Source organism: Bombina bombina, chromosome 8, assembly GCF_027579735.1.
Source record: "Bombina bombina isolate aBomBom1 chromosome 8, aBomBom1.pri, whole genome shotgun sequence".
Classification (NCBI taxonomy): Eukaryota; Metazoa; Chordata; class Amphibia; order Anura; family Bombinatoridae; genus Bombina; species Bombina bombina.
Genome location: NC_069506.1, coordinates 147,367,435 through 147,382,434, shown reverse-complemented (window position 1 = coordinate 147,382,434; position 15,000 = coordinate 147,367,435). Strand labels below are relative to the sequence as shown.

General features: G+C 38.6%; 1 protein-coding gene across 2 annotated transcripts in view; it reads left to right on the top strand.

Annotated features, from left to right (window-relative positions):
• SHISA7 (shisa family member 7) overlaps positions 1 to 15,000 on the top strand; it is a 167,053-nt gene that overhangs the window by 124,693 nt on the left and 27,360 nt on the right. The window contains exon 1 of one of the 2 annotated variants that reach the window (XR_008399035.1): positions 14,907 to 14,968. The exons of the other annotated variant lie outside the window; for it this stretch is intronic. The gene's annotated coding sequence lies outside the window, so the exon portion shown is untranslated. Of the gene's footprint in view, positions 1 to 14,906; positions 14,969 to 15,000 lie in introns of those variants that run through there. 2 annotated transcript variants of the gene reach the window in all.

Genomic DNA, 15,000 nt, shown 5'->3' with positions numbered 1-15,000 from the left:
ATAGTCCATAAGCTCTGCATGTTTAAAATTTTTGGGGTGACCGCTTTAATTTGCACCTCTATTGACCCTGCTTTTGTCTTTCCTACTTATCTGTTTACTATTCTCTGCTATGGACTATCATCATTCTGAAAGAAAATAATTTATCAGTTAGGCATAAATTATGTTATTTATATATTCTCCTTACATTTGCCTATCAGAAATGAAATCTGATTATTCTAATATCAGTGAGATTTAGTATAGAATACAGCAGGGTCAGCTCTATTATTAAATCAGGCTGGACCATGAGACTCAAGCAGCATATTCTGGCTAATATTGTTTTAGGAGAAATGACTCACATGATCATTTTTACCTTTTGAGACTGCTGGCTATGGTTGGGGCATTGAGAACTGCGAAGCAACGTTTTATTCTTGGACGACTCAGGCAGCACAAAGTCACGATCTGATACAAGACTGATAGTTCCATGATTTAATGCAATAAACAAGAGTAAACTCGTTAAAAAAAAATAATAATTTATGTTTACCTGACAAATTAATTTCTTTCATGATGGTGAGAGTCCACAAGTCATTATGTGTGGGTATATTCCCTTCCTGACCACAAGGAGGAAGTAAAAGACTCCCCACCACAGAGCTTCCCTCTCACATATGATTCTCAATCATACATATGATGAGGGGAAGAAAAGAAAGCAGGAAAGGCAAAGTGATGCAAAGAAAAGCTAAAACAATTATTGCTGCCACCTGAAAGGGCAGGACTTGTGGACTCTTACATCATGAAATAAATTAATTTATCAGGTAAGCATAAATTTTGTTTTCTTTCATCAGTTAATGAAAGCCGTGAAGCCCAAAAGATCACAATGAATAGGGTGGACAAACAGTGAAGGCAGGATGTTACGTTTCAGGCACAGGGCCGAATTTACATCTCAGGTGACTGTAGGCACAAAAACCTGAAGCTCCCCCCCCCCAACACACACAAAAAAAGTTAAAAAAAACTGAAGACATTTTTTTTATTAATATTTAGGACAACTAAAAATAAATATTAGATGTAAAACATTAAAGCTTAAGGTAATTACATTTTCCCTTTTATGGAGATACCCAAATACATACACGAATTGCAATATTTGTTGTAATGGAAGCTACACCAAAAATCAATATTCACTTAACTCAAATGACCATACAATTTATTTTATGTATAACAAAAACAAATCATGTTAAACTTTTAATGCAAAATATTCTAAAGAAAACCCTATTTAAAGGGACATACAATGTGACAGTTTGCAAGGGCATTTTTTTTATTGCACTAGTGCTTGCACAGAAGTGTGTTAGCCTCTTGCAAAAGAGTTAAACAAATAGTCAATGTCAGTTCTGAGACAGCAATACACATCTGTGCAGACCAAGATGGGCTCACAGGACATGTTTACTGACAAGCCATTAGTGTATTGCTTTTTTGGAAAGGACTTTGACTATGTGCTTAACATTTTGTTGGAGTTAAACACAGTTTTTGGTAAATAATAGCAATATTAAAACTAGAAGTATGCACGCTCATCAACAACCTTTGCAGCCAGTGGAAGAAAATATAAAATGTAGGTCTTTTTTCCACTACATTAAAAAAAATCTTGTGAACTCTGATATATTTGGTACAAATACACACAGATGTTAAATTTATTTTGTTCGGAAATATAAATATAATATGATGTTGCTCTTAAAGGAAAAAATGGATTGTTGTAGATTATATGTAATCCAGGGGTCAACAAATGTGTTTAAAATTAGAAGGCAGTAAGAATATTTAGAAGCTCTACATTTAGGACCCAGACAGTGGTATTTGTATATAGATCTATAGTAAATAATCCAGAAAATTCAGAGGTAAAATTCAACTTACCACAAGACACAAACATACCACGGCACTATGGCCCGCTGAACTTTCCTCCCAAAGACAGCCTCAGAATAACAAACATATAAACTTTAAAAAAAGGACAGACTTATCCTGATGAAAAAGGTATGCATGACAAAACTAAAAGCTTACAGACCCTTCTAGCTGAAGGTCTAAACCATGCATTAGCTCAAAAGGAGGAGTTTGAAGAACCCTCAAAACCAGATGAACCCCTTAACGACCGCAACATACCCTGTATGTCGCTGGTCGTTAAGGGTTTCTGCTTATAATAGCGTGGGTCTCACCGCCAACAGCAACACTGCATTATTATAGCCTCCCTTCCTCCAGCATGCTTCTTGAAATAGAGTGCTCTCCATAGAAAGACCAGTGATGTGCAGAGTATGTCGCTGGTTGTTAAGGGGTTAAAGGAATATAAAACCAAAATTTTTTCATTCATGATTCAGATAGAGCATAGAAAACAGAAAGAGACAAAATCCTTTAATGAACTGGCTAATAACAACATTTTATGTAAGCCTTCCTGCAGGAACTCAAGAACTTTAGGAATTCTAAAAGTATTACAATGGTAGGCTTTGTGAGAACACCAAGAAAAAAAGGTTTTCCAGACCTTATGATAAATATATCTGATAACAGGTTTCCTAGCCTGAATCTGGGTATCAATATCCTTGTCAGCAAAATCTCTCCCAGACCAAGTGAAGCGTTCAGTCACCCTGCTGTCAAAATTAGAGTTTTGGGAGCTTGATAATAGAATGTGCCTTGAGAGAGAAGATCCTTTCTTAGAGGAAGCCTCCAAAGTGGAAACAAGGATATCTGTACCAGATCAACAAAGCAAATCCTGTGAGGGCACATCAGAGCAATCAGAATTGCTGAGGCTTGTTCCTCCTTGATTCTTACTATTACTCTTGATACTAATACAAACTGAGGAAATATGTAAATCAGGTTGAATAACCAAGGGACCACTAGGGTATCTATCAGACTCGCCAGAGGGTCCCGAGACCTGGCACAATACTGAGGCAGTTTGTAACTCAAATGAGAAGCCATGAGATCTATCTCTGGCAGACTCCAACATCTCACAATTTGGTCAAAATATTCCTGATTCAGAGACCATTCCCCTGGGTGAAGACACTGGTGACTGAGAAAGTCTACCTCCCAATTGTTCACACCTGTGGAAGGCAGAAGTCCTTCAATGATGGCACTCTTCCAAACTGATGATGCGGGGCACTTCCCTCATTGCTAAGAAACTGCTTCCTCCCTGATGATTGCCCTAAGCCACTGCAGTGATATTGTCTAACTGGAATCTGACAAAAGATTTTTGTCTGTGGTCACTGGCCAGGCCAACTCTGGAGAGCCCTGAAGATTGCACAGAGATTCCCGATATTTATTGGTAATCTTGCTTCCTGAGGAGACCAAACTTCCTGCACTCTCCGAGGCCCCCAGGCTACACCCCAACCTAAAAGAGTGGCATCTGTGGAGATTGCTGTCCACAATGGTTGAAGAAAGATGCTCCTTGATCCACAGACTAGTGCCTCTTCCACCATGACTATCTTGTCTTGTGATCAAATAGAATCCTTGTGGTCCCCATTCCATTGATTCATCCTCTGCAAAAGGAGGGCCTGAAGATGAAATCTGGAAAATGGAAATGCATCTGAGGCAGCCAACATGAGACCACAACTTCCATGCACTGAGCTACGGGGGAGAGAGGATTCAGCTGCAGAAGGTCACAGGCCTCTTGCAGCTTCAGTCTGCACTGATCTGACAGAAACAAAGAAATAGTCAAAGAATCGATTATATACCCCAGTAAATGCATATGGATCTGAGGAGTTAATGAGCATTTTGAAAGATTTATTTTCCAACCGTTACTCTGAAGAAACTGAAGAACCAGATGATAAAAAGGAGCCTGAACTGGAATGTCGTCCATGTACTGGACTACAAAAACTTCTTGAGCTCCAATTACAGACAGCAGAGTTCCCCAGTACTTTTGTAAACACTCTGCGAGCTGTAGCCAGACCAAAATGAAGGGCCAAAAACTGAAAATGCTTGTCTAGAAAGGCAAATTTCAGGAACTTTACATGGATATATGTTTAGGAGCCAGCCCATTCCTGGAGCACTATATTTCAACAGTTTTGTAAGAAATGCTATCTATTTGCAAGAGCACGAGATGGCAGCACTATTTCCTGCCATGTAATGCTCCAGATGCATACTTAGGTATCTCTTAAAGTATAGGAGAAAAAAAAGAAAGAAAAATAAGCATTATATAAGCACACTAATACGTATAAGTAATCAGAGTGTGTGTATACAGTAATAGATAATTAGCCCGGGCGTCGCTCATTATTTAAAACGTAACTGTTAATAAAGATCCCTATTACTGTCTGCATCAGGTACACTAATCTAGTCTTTCACCAGAACTTCTTGGCAATTAATTTAAAAATCTGGGTATTTCCGCGCTGTATCCCCTACAAAAATGAGATATCACCCAGAGTACAAGGAGTAAAGTGAAAGACTAGAATAGTGTACCTGATATAGATAGTGATAGGGATCTTTTGTACTCTCTGTACACTTGGCAATGGGGATAATTACCGATTTTGTGCTGATCCTGGTTCATTATTAGTGAACCTTGCCTATGATGATAGTTTACTTACCACACTATATGGTACTATGGACAGATATGCTAAGGCACTGTGGCTGAGCTCTGTAGTAACCCAAGGGTTGCAGGTTCGATCCCCGGCGAGGTCCACTCAGCCTTTCATCCTTCTGAGGTCGATAAAATGAGCAGCACCTTGAGGCCCTTAAAGATGATTAGCTGTGTTTTACAAGTACCCAATACATACATACTAGTATCATTCAGGGAGTAGCGTTTGTTTATTTTACTTATGTTTTAAATGCTTGTGTTCTTTAGTAAGTATACTTTATTAAAAGTTAAAAGATTAGAAAAGTCAAACATAAAATCATCAGATAATAACATACACAAGGTTTCTAAATGATCAAGTAATAAACCTGCACTTACTATTACTACATAACCAAAGCCTAACGACGTTTAAAATGTTTTTTATTTTATTGTTGCGATGTCATGATTGCCAGCCCCCCAAAAACAGCAGCCTTACTCATTCTCTAAACCACCCATCCTTTTTAAATAAATGACCATATGTCAACCCCCACCAACGTACGTGCAATTAAAATAAAAATTGTGAAGTACAGTACATCATATAGCGTTACGATGTTATTATGCTCATCAAGGGGTGATTTAAACAATGTCTATTTTATGACTGTAATAGTTTGAAATTATTATTATGCACAGTTTCATGACTTTTAAAACTTTATTTAAAATGATAGCATATCTAAGGGAGATTTGTTGATACTTCCGTTCAATAAGATGCCTCTATCGATCTTCAATAAATGTTTCTCTTGCTGCAATCACTGCGGTCACCCGACCTCAAATAAAGTGGTGTCGGACAGGGAACTCCTGATCTGAATGCACATAAGTAAACTCGAGCACACTAGAGTGCATGCGCAGACAGGTGAGTTATACCCGGAACTAATGGGAAAAGGGAGAACGCTGGTTGCCCACCATGATTGGCTTATGCAAATGAGCCTCACGGTGGGTTTCAAAATCCTACCACTTTCTAGCTGGAATAGCAAGAGAACAGAGAAAAAAGTGCAGCCCAATTTGATCAAAGTATTAATATTATCAACCCTGTACAATGTGATAGAGCTTACCATCCCCTTAAGTTTTAAATAATGAAGGACCCCCAGGCTAATGATCTATTATTGTATACACACACTCTGATTACATATATGTATTAGTGTGCTTATATAATGCTTCTTCTTCTTTTTTTCCCCTCCTAAACTTTAACATATATTATACTAGCATTGAGCACTGCCCACCAGTGAGAACATAGGATTACCACTGTTGGGATATGTGTAGAGTGGTTTGTGTTTCACTTGTTTGATCCACAATATATAGCTGGGATAAATTTATATCTACCTAGGTATCTCTTCAACAAAGAATATCATGGGAAATAAGCTAATTTGGTAATAGAAGTAAATTGGAAACTTTTTTTTAAATGGTATGCACCGTCTGGCTGTTAGATTACCCACTAGGGTTCTTGAAAGCAGATAACAGAGGCAATCTTCATACCTGTTTTGCCCAGAGTCTTCTTAAATCTTCTTGCAGGGAAGTTTCCTAGGGGTACTGGGTCCCAAGTTAGGTCTGTGCCCACAAATCATATGAAACAAATAATAAACTCTTGATAGTAGAGCACCTCTGAAATCTATAACCTCTCTCCTCAGAGGCCAATAACAAACTGGGGAGGAAGAGGAGGTAGGAGGGGCTAAAGCTCTGTGAGGGTCATTGACCACCTCCTTATAGACTGGAATATATCCCACATGTTATGAAGCTATGGACTCTCATCAGCTAAGAAGGAAATCATTTTTGGGGGTTTCATATCCCTTTAAGTAACATATTAAAAATGGGTTTGTGCTTTAAAAACGACCAAGTTAGAATAATTAGTGGTATTAGATAGTTGTATATTAATCATAAATGGATGTGGGGTATAATGTCAAAAGTATAGTCTTTACATAACTTGTATATCCTCAAATAATAGGCACCATTTTATTTTACATTTCTAGCTATTTTTTTTCTGGAATTTACTCCAATATGAATTAATAGCAGTTCTGCTCGCTAAGATTGTTACATTTGTATCTTCATCTTATATATTTTTATAAACCTTAGATCTGTTTTTTGGAAAGTGAATCTAATACAATATATAGACAAAGGTTAAAGGTAAACTATAACTACTTGTAATGAGTGCTGGAATTTAAAGTGATACTAACACCATTAATCTTATGTTACTATATCACTTGAAATACTATGCAATATATAAAAACAAGCCGCAAACCATAAGTTCACATCATTTTTTGAGACCCTGTCAACAATAATTCCAGTATAAGTCAATATTCTCCAGTAGTGATGTCCCGAACTGTTCGCCCGCGAACGGTTCACAGCGAACATAGCTTGTTGATCCGCCCCTATGTGTCATCATTGTGGAAACTTTATGTCACAGCCGCCTGACACATTAGAGCCAATCAACATCAGACACTCCCTCACAGACACTCCCAGCTACTCGGAATCCGCCATTTTAGACTCATAACGACCTTGTTTTTTTAATGAGAGGACGTGTTGTGTTTTTGCTCCTGACATTAATAGGAAAAACATAGCTAGACTAGTGTATTTACAGTCCAGAAGGACTCCACTCATCTCTGCTGCAAGCACAGCACCCCAAAAAGCCCTTTTTAGGGCTATATTTTGTGGCGGTTTTTTTTTTCTTCGTTTTTTTTTATTAGCATTTGCCTGGCTTTCAGCTGTGTGTTTAAGGCTCACAGCATATGCTGTGACTACTGCCACCACTGATATCTCCCTAACAACATTAGTTTAAATTTAACTAACCCAAAAATATAATTATTTTTCTAGTGTAATTTTTTTTCATTTTCTATTAGGCCAGTGTCACACAGCATATACTCTGGTTCATTGCTCTGTGCCAGCCAGCAGCCACCAGTGTTAATATCCGTTTATAACATTATTTTAAATTTAAAAAACTATTTTGCTAGTGTAATCTAATTACATTTACTATCATGCCTGTGTCTGTCAGGCTCACTCAGCATTAATATACATCTTTTTTTTTCAGTCTTTTGGTTAATTGGTCTGTGCCAGGCAGCCACCCAGCACTCATATCTATTTTTCTTTCACCTTAATTTTAATATAAAAAAAAAAAAAGTTTAAATTTGTTTGCTAGTGTAATCTAATATAATTTTCTATCCGGCCTGTGTGTTTTGCTGACATAGAGAGCCTACTGTGTTTACTTGCTGCCCTCCCTAGTCTATGAGCCACGACTCATATGTGTTTAACCTTTTTTTAATTTCCCCCCCCAAAAAATAATTTCAATCATTTTTCTAGTGCAATCTAATAGTATTTTCTATCAGGCGTGTGCGTATCCGACATACAGAGCCTACTGTTTTTAATAGCTGCCCTTCCAAGGCTATCAGCCATGACTCATATGTATGTGCTTAACCTTTTTCTTAAAATTTCCAAAAAAAAGTCTTTAAATCATTATGCTAGTGTAATCTAATTGTATTTTCTATCAGGCCTGTGTCTAACTGTCTATCTGACTTACACAGCATACTGTTGTTATAATTGCTGCCCTACGTAGCAGCCAGCCAGTGCGACCACTCATAGAGTCATATGTGCATTGCACTTCTTAACATAATTTTAATATTAAAATCTAAAATTTTCAAATATTTTGCTAGTGTAATGTAACTTAATTTTCTATCAGTCCTGTGTTTTTGTCACTTACACAGCATACTGTGTTAAATTGCTGCCCTACCTACCATCCACGACTCATATCTGCCAGCCTGTCTGCCAGGCCCAAGTAGCCAATTAGTGGCACCAATCACAATTCTTGTAACAGTAATAAAAAAATAAAAAATCATAATTTTTTGGACTGCAAATATTCAGTCTCCTAGTGCCATTGAATTTCATTTACCTCCTGCCTGCCACTGCCAGCCTTTTGTGCCAGGCCGTCTAGCCAACTATTTACACCAATCATAATTGTTGTCACAGTCAGACAGTATAGTTATTAATTTAAATAAAAAAATTTTTTAGTGTTGATCTTAATCCTCAGTTTGCTCGTGCCTTTGAATTTCACTTTTCTACAGCCTTCCAAGCCTGTGTGCCAGGCCTACTTAAAAAATATTTACACCAATCATATTTGTTGTGACAGTATTCTAATAATTAAAAATTAAAATTTTTGGTAATAGTTGCTGTGATTTGAATCCTCAGTTTGCTGGTGCCATTGAATAGCACTTTCCTCCTGCCTTGCAGCCTGCTGTGAGCCAGGCCCACCTAGCCAATTGTTGTCAGCAATCATATTTCTGTTAACAGTATTGCAAAAATTGTCAATCATCACTGTTTAGACTGTCAGTAATCAGTCTCCTAGTGTCCTTGAATTGCATCTACCTCCTGCCTGCCATCCTTTTGTGCCAGGCCGTCTTGCCAACTATTTACACCAATCCTAATTTTTTGTCACAGTATAGTTACTAATTAAAATTAAAAAAATCTTGATTGTTGATGATCTTAATCCTCAGTTTGCTCGTGCCTTTGAATTGCACTTTTCTACAGCCTTCCAAGCCTGTGTGCCAGGCCTACTTAAAAAATATTTACACCAATCATATTTGTTGTGACAGTATTCTAATAATTAAAAATAAAAATTTTTGGTAATAGTTGCTGTGATTTGAATCCTCAGTTTGCTGGTGCCATTGAATAGCACTTTCCTCCTGCCTTGCAGCCTGCTGTGAGCCAGGCCCACCTAGCCAATTGTTGTCAGCAATCATATTTCTGTTAACAGTATTGTAAAAATTGTCAATCATCACTGTTTAGACTGTCAGTAATCAGTCTCTTAGTTTCCTTGAATTGCATCTACCTCCTGCCTGCCATCCTTTTGTGCCAGGCCGTCTTGCCAACTATTTACACCAATCCTAATTTTTTGTCACAGTATAGTTACTAATTACAATTAAAAAAATCTTTATTGTTGATGATCTTAATCCTCAGTTTGCTCGTGCCTTTGAATTGCACTTTTCTACAGCCTTCCAAGCCTGTGTGCCAGGCCTACTTAAAAAATATTTACACCAATCATATTTGTTGTGACAGTATTCTAATAATTAAAAATTAAAAATGTTGGTAATAGTTGCTGTGATTTGAATCCTCAGTTTGCTGGTGCCATTGAATAGCACTTTCCTCCTGCCTTGCAGCCTGCTGTGAGCCAGGCCCACCTAGCCAATTGTTGTCAGCAATCATATTTCTGTTAACAGTATTTCAAAAATTGTCAATCATCACTGTTTAGACTGTCAGTAATCAGTCTCCTAGTGTCCTTGAATTGCATCTACCTCCTGCCTGCCATCCTTTTGTGCCAGGCCGTTTTTCCAACTATTTTCACCAATCCTAATTTTTTGTCACAGTATAGTTACTAATTACAATTAAAAAAATCTTTATTGTTGATGATCTTAATCCTCAGTTTGCTGGTGCCCTTGAATAGCACTTTTCTACAGCCTTCCAAGCCTGTGTGCCAGGCCTACTTAAAAAATATTTACACCAATCATATTTGTTGTGACAGTATTCTAATAATTAAAAATTAAAATTTTTGGTAATAGTTGCTGTGATTTGAATCCTCAGTTTGCTGGTGCCATTGAATAGCACTTTCCTCCTGCCTTGCAGCCTGCTGTGAGCCAGGCCCACCTAACCAATTGTTGTCAGCAATCATATTTCTGTTAACAGTATTGCAAAAATTGTCAATCATCATTGTTTAGACTGTCAGTAATCAGTCTCCTAGTGCCCTTGAATTGCATCTACCTCCTGCCTGCCATCCTTTTGTGCCAGGCCGTCTTGCCAACTATTTACACCAATCCTAATTTTTTGTCACAGTATAGTTACTAATTAAAATTAAAAAAATCTTGATTGTTGATGAACTTAATCCTCAGTTTACTCGTGCCTTTGAATTGCACTTTTCTACAGCCTTCCAAGCCTGTGTGCCAGGCCTACTTAAAAAATATTTACACCAATCATATTTGTTGTGACAGTATTCTAATAATTAAAAATTAAATTTTTTGGTAATAGTTGCTGTGAGTTGAATCCTCAGTTTGCTGGTGCCATTGAATAGCACTTTCCTCCTGCCTTGCAGCCTGCTGTGAGCCAGGCCCACCTAGCCAATTGTTGTCAGCAATCATATTTCTGTTAACAGTATTGCAAAAATTGTCAATCATCACTGTTTAGACTGTCAGTAATCAGTCTCCTAGTTTCCTTGAATTGCATCTACCTCCTGCCTGCCATCCTTTTGTGCCAGGCCGTCTTGCCAACTATTTACACCAATCCTAATTTTTTGTCACAGTATAGTTACTAATTACAATTAAAAAAATCTTTATTGTTGATGATCTTAATCCTCAGTTTGCTCGTGCCTTTGAATTGCACTTTTCTACAGCCTTCCAAGCCTGTGTGCCAGGCCTACTTAAAAAATATTTACACCAATCATATTTGTTGTGACAGTATTCTAATAATTAAAAATTAAAATTTTTGGTAATAGTTGCTGTGATTTGAATCCTCAGTTTGCTGGTGCCATTGAATAGCACTTTCCTCCTGCCTTGCAGCCTGCTGTGAGCCAGGCCCACCTAGCCAATTGTTGTCAGCAATCATATTTCTGTTAACAGTATTTCAAAAATTGTCAATCATCACTGTTTAGACTGTCAGTAATCAGTCTCCTAGTGTCCTTGAATTGCATCTACCTCCTGCCTGCCATCCCTTTGTGCCAGGCCGTCTTGCCAACTATTTACACCAATCCTAATTTTTTGTCACAGTATAGTTACTAATTAAAATTAAAAAAATCTTGATTGTTGATGATCTTAATCCTCAGTTTGCTCGTGCCCTAGAATTGCACTTTTCTACAGCCTTCCAAGCCTGTGTGCCAGGCCTACTTGAAAAATATTTACACCAATCCTATTTGTTGTGACAGTATTCTAATAATTAAAAATTAAAATTTTTGGCAATAGTTGCTGTGATTTGAATCCTCAGTTTGCTGGTGCCATTGAATAGCACTTTCCTCCTGCCTTGCAGCCTGCTTTGAGCCAGGCCCACCTAGCCAATTGTTGTCAGCAATCATATTTCTGTTAACAGTATTGCAAAAATTGTCAATCATCACTGTTTAGACTGTCAGTAATCAGTCTCCTAGTGTCCTTGAATTGCATCTACCTCCTGCCTGCCATCCTTTTGTGCCAGGCCGTTTTTCCAACTATTTTCACCAATCCTAATTTTTTGTCACAGTATAGTTACTAATTACAATTAAAAAAACTTGATTGTTGATGATCTTAATCCTCAGTTTGCTGGTGCCCTAGAATAGCACTTTTCTACAGCCTTCCAAGTCTGTGTGCCAGGCCTACTTAAAAAATATTTACACCAATCATATTTGTTGTGACAGTATTCTAATAATTAAAAATTAAAATTTTTGGTAATAGTTGCTGTGATTTGAATCCTCAGTTTGCTGGTGCCATTGAATAGTACTTTCCTCCTGCCTTGCAGCCTGCTGTGAGCCAGGCCCACCTAGCCAATTGTTGTCATCAATCATATTTCTGTTAACAGTATTGCAAAAATTGTCAATCATCACTGTTTAGACTGTCAGTAATCAGTCTCCTAGTGTCCTTGAATTGCATCTACCTCCTGCCTGCCATCCTTTTGTGCCAGGCCGTCTTGCCAACTATTTACACCAATCCTAATTTTTTGTCACAGTATAGTTACTAATTACAATTAAAAAAATCTTTATTGTTGATGATCTTAATCCTCAGTTTGCTCGTGCCCTAGAATAGCACTTTTCTACAGCCTTCCAAGCCTGTGTGCCAGGCCTATTTAAAAAATATTTACACCAATCATATTTGTTGTGACAGTATTCTAATAATTAAAAATTAATATTTTTGGTAATAGTTGCTGTGATTTGAATCCTCATTTTGCTGGTGCCATTGAATAGCACTTTCCTCCTGCCTTGCAGCCTGCTGTGAGCCAGGCCCACCTAGCCAATTGTTGTCAGCAATCATATTTCTGTTAACAGTATTGCAAAAATTGTCAATCATCACTGTTTAGACTGTCAGTAATCAGTCTCCTAGTGTCCTTGAATTGCATCTACCTCCTGCCTGCCATCCTTTTGTGCCAGGCCGTCTTGCCAACTATTTACACCAATCCTAATTATTTGTCACAGTATAGTTACTAATTACAATTAAAAAAATCTTGATTGCTGATGATCTTAATCCTCAGTTTGCTTGTGCCCTAGAATTGCACTTTTCTACAGCCTTCCAAGCCTGTGTGCCAGGCCTACTTAAAAAATATTTACACCAATCATATTTGTTGTGACAGTATTCTAATAATTAAAAATTTAATTTTTTGGTAATAGTTGCTGTGATTTGAATCCTCAGTATGCTGGTGCCATTGAATAGCACTTTCCTCCTGCCTTGCAGCCTGCTGTGAGCCAGGCCCACCTAGCCAATTGTTGTCAGCAATCATATTTCTTTTAACAGTATTGCAAAAATTGTCAATCATCACTGTTTTGACTGTCATTAATCAGTCTCCTAGTGTCCTTGAATTGCATCTACCTCCTGCCTGCCATCCTTTTGTGCCAGGCCGTCTTGCCAACTATTTACACCAATCCTAATTGTTGTCACAGTATAGTTACTAATTAAAATTAAAAAAATCTTGATTGTTGATCTTAATCCTCATTTTGCTTGTGCCATTGAATTGCACTTTTCTACTGCCTTCCAGCCTGTGTGCCAGGCCCAACTATCCAATTAGTGCTAGCAATCATATTTCTTTTTACAGTATTGCAAAATTTGTCAATCAACACTGTTTTGACTGTCAATCTGCAGTCTACTAGTGCCCTTGAATTGCATTTTCCTCCTGCCTGCCTGCCTGCCTGTGTGCCAGTCCCAACTAGCAAATTAGTGCCACCACTCATATTTATTGTAACAGGATTGGAATTTTTGTTAATCATAACTGTTTTGACTGTGATTCTTCAGTCTCCTAGTGCCATTGAATTGCAGTTTCCTTTCTCCCAGCGTGTGTGCCAGACAGGCCCATTTGCCAAATAGTGCCAAACAATCATATTTGTTGCCACAGTACTAGTAATATTTAAAAAAATTAACAATTTGTGATTTTTAAAACATCTGTCTTTTTTGTTGTTGTCAGTCTCACAGCGTATACTGCAGTGACGTGCATTCATAAGAGGCAGGGGAGGCAGCGCCTCCCCTGGCCAATGTGGGTAATTCACTATTTTTTATTAATAATAATAAAATTAAAAAATGTTCAATTTTTTTTTTAAAAAAAATGTTTTTTTGGTTTCTCACTGACCCCCCCCCCCCTACCCCCCCCCCCCAACCCTGCCTGTGTTGTGTTTACTACATTTTTTTAAAGTCTCTACACAGTACCGGTCACATCACATTCATATTGCGCAAGGAAATGGAGGCCAGCTACCCTTCCATTGCGCAATATGAATGTGTATAGTATGGGCTGCTAGAGAGAGAGTGCCACAGTGCCATCTAGTGGCTAAGCTCTCACTCTCATTGCAGCCCATACTGCTCCCACCGGAGGCTAGCCTCGGGAGCACAGTGCCAGCCCTTTAACCAATCAGAAGGCTGGAGAGCTTCTGGTGCTGGTTTGGGGCGGGCTAAATTGCCTGGCGGCAAATGCGAGAGCGGGAGGCACAGAAGCATCACTGTGACCACTGTGACTGAGTGACTGTCAGAGACAGACTCTGGTGACTGGTCACTGGTGGTGTGGCAGTGCGTGTTTTGGCGTGCTGAGTCTGCTGAGCTGACAGGTGTGACTGTCTGTGACTAAGGAGGCGCATTGTCAGAGCATGGCTGGCTGGGAGTCTTCAGTCTGGGACCCGCATCAGACACAGAGAGTGACTGTGTGTGACACACACAGTGAGACCAACAAGAAAAGTTAAAAAACTTCATATCATCAGGATCAGGTAGGTACTTACTAACGGGTTAGGGTAACAGCTGGGCAAGAGAGTTAGCTTCACTCACTGACAGTCACACACACTAGTCTAGTTTAATATTGTTTCCCACGGGGCAAATAAAGTACAGTCATGTTTCACATCTGCAGTGAAGGTTTCCCCTCATGGTTGGTTGCACCTTGTGTGTCCTAATTTCCTTAATTAATTTGATAGATAAACTTGAAATGATGCTCAGGGTTGTAGCCAGCTTAGCTGTGCACAACCACCATTAGGATTAGTATAAGAATGTGCCTATTCAGCTTTCCTTCGATCTCTGCACAGTGCACACTTCTGAATAGCAGAGTACTCAGTGCTGCTGAGCTGGAGTTTCTTAGCTTTCTACGGGGCTTTGTTTTTCCTGGTGCTATCTGATGACTCACTGGTATGGTATGCAGTGTATGCACTATGCAGCCTGCGACTCACCTCATACACAGTGTGACAGGAGCAGAGTCAGACACATCCAGCCCAGGAATCACCCACCCACATCAGCTCCTTCTCACACCCTGCAGGTTATCCACAAATCTTAATGTATATAATTTGC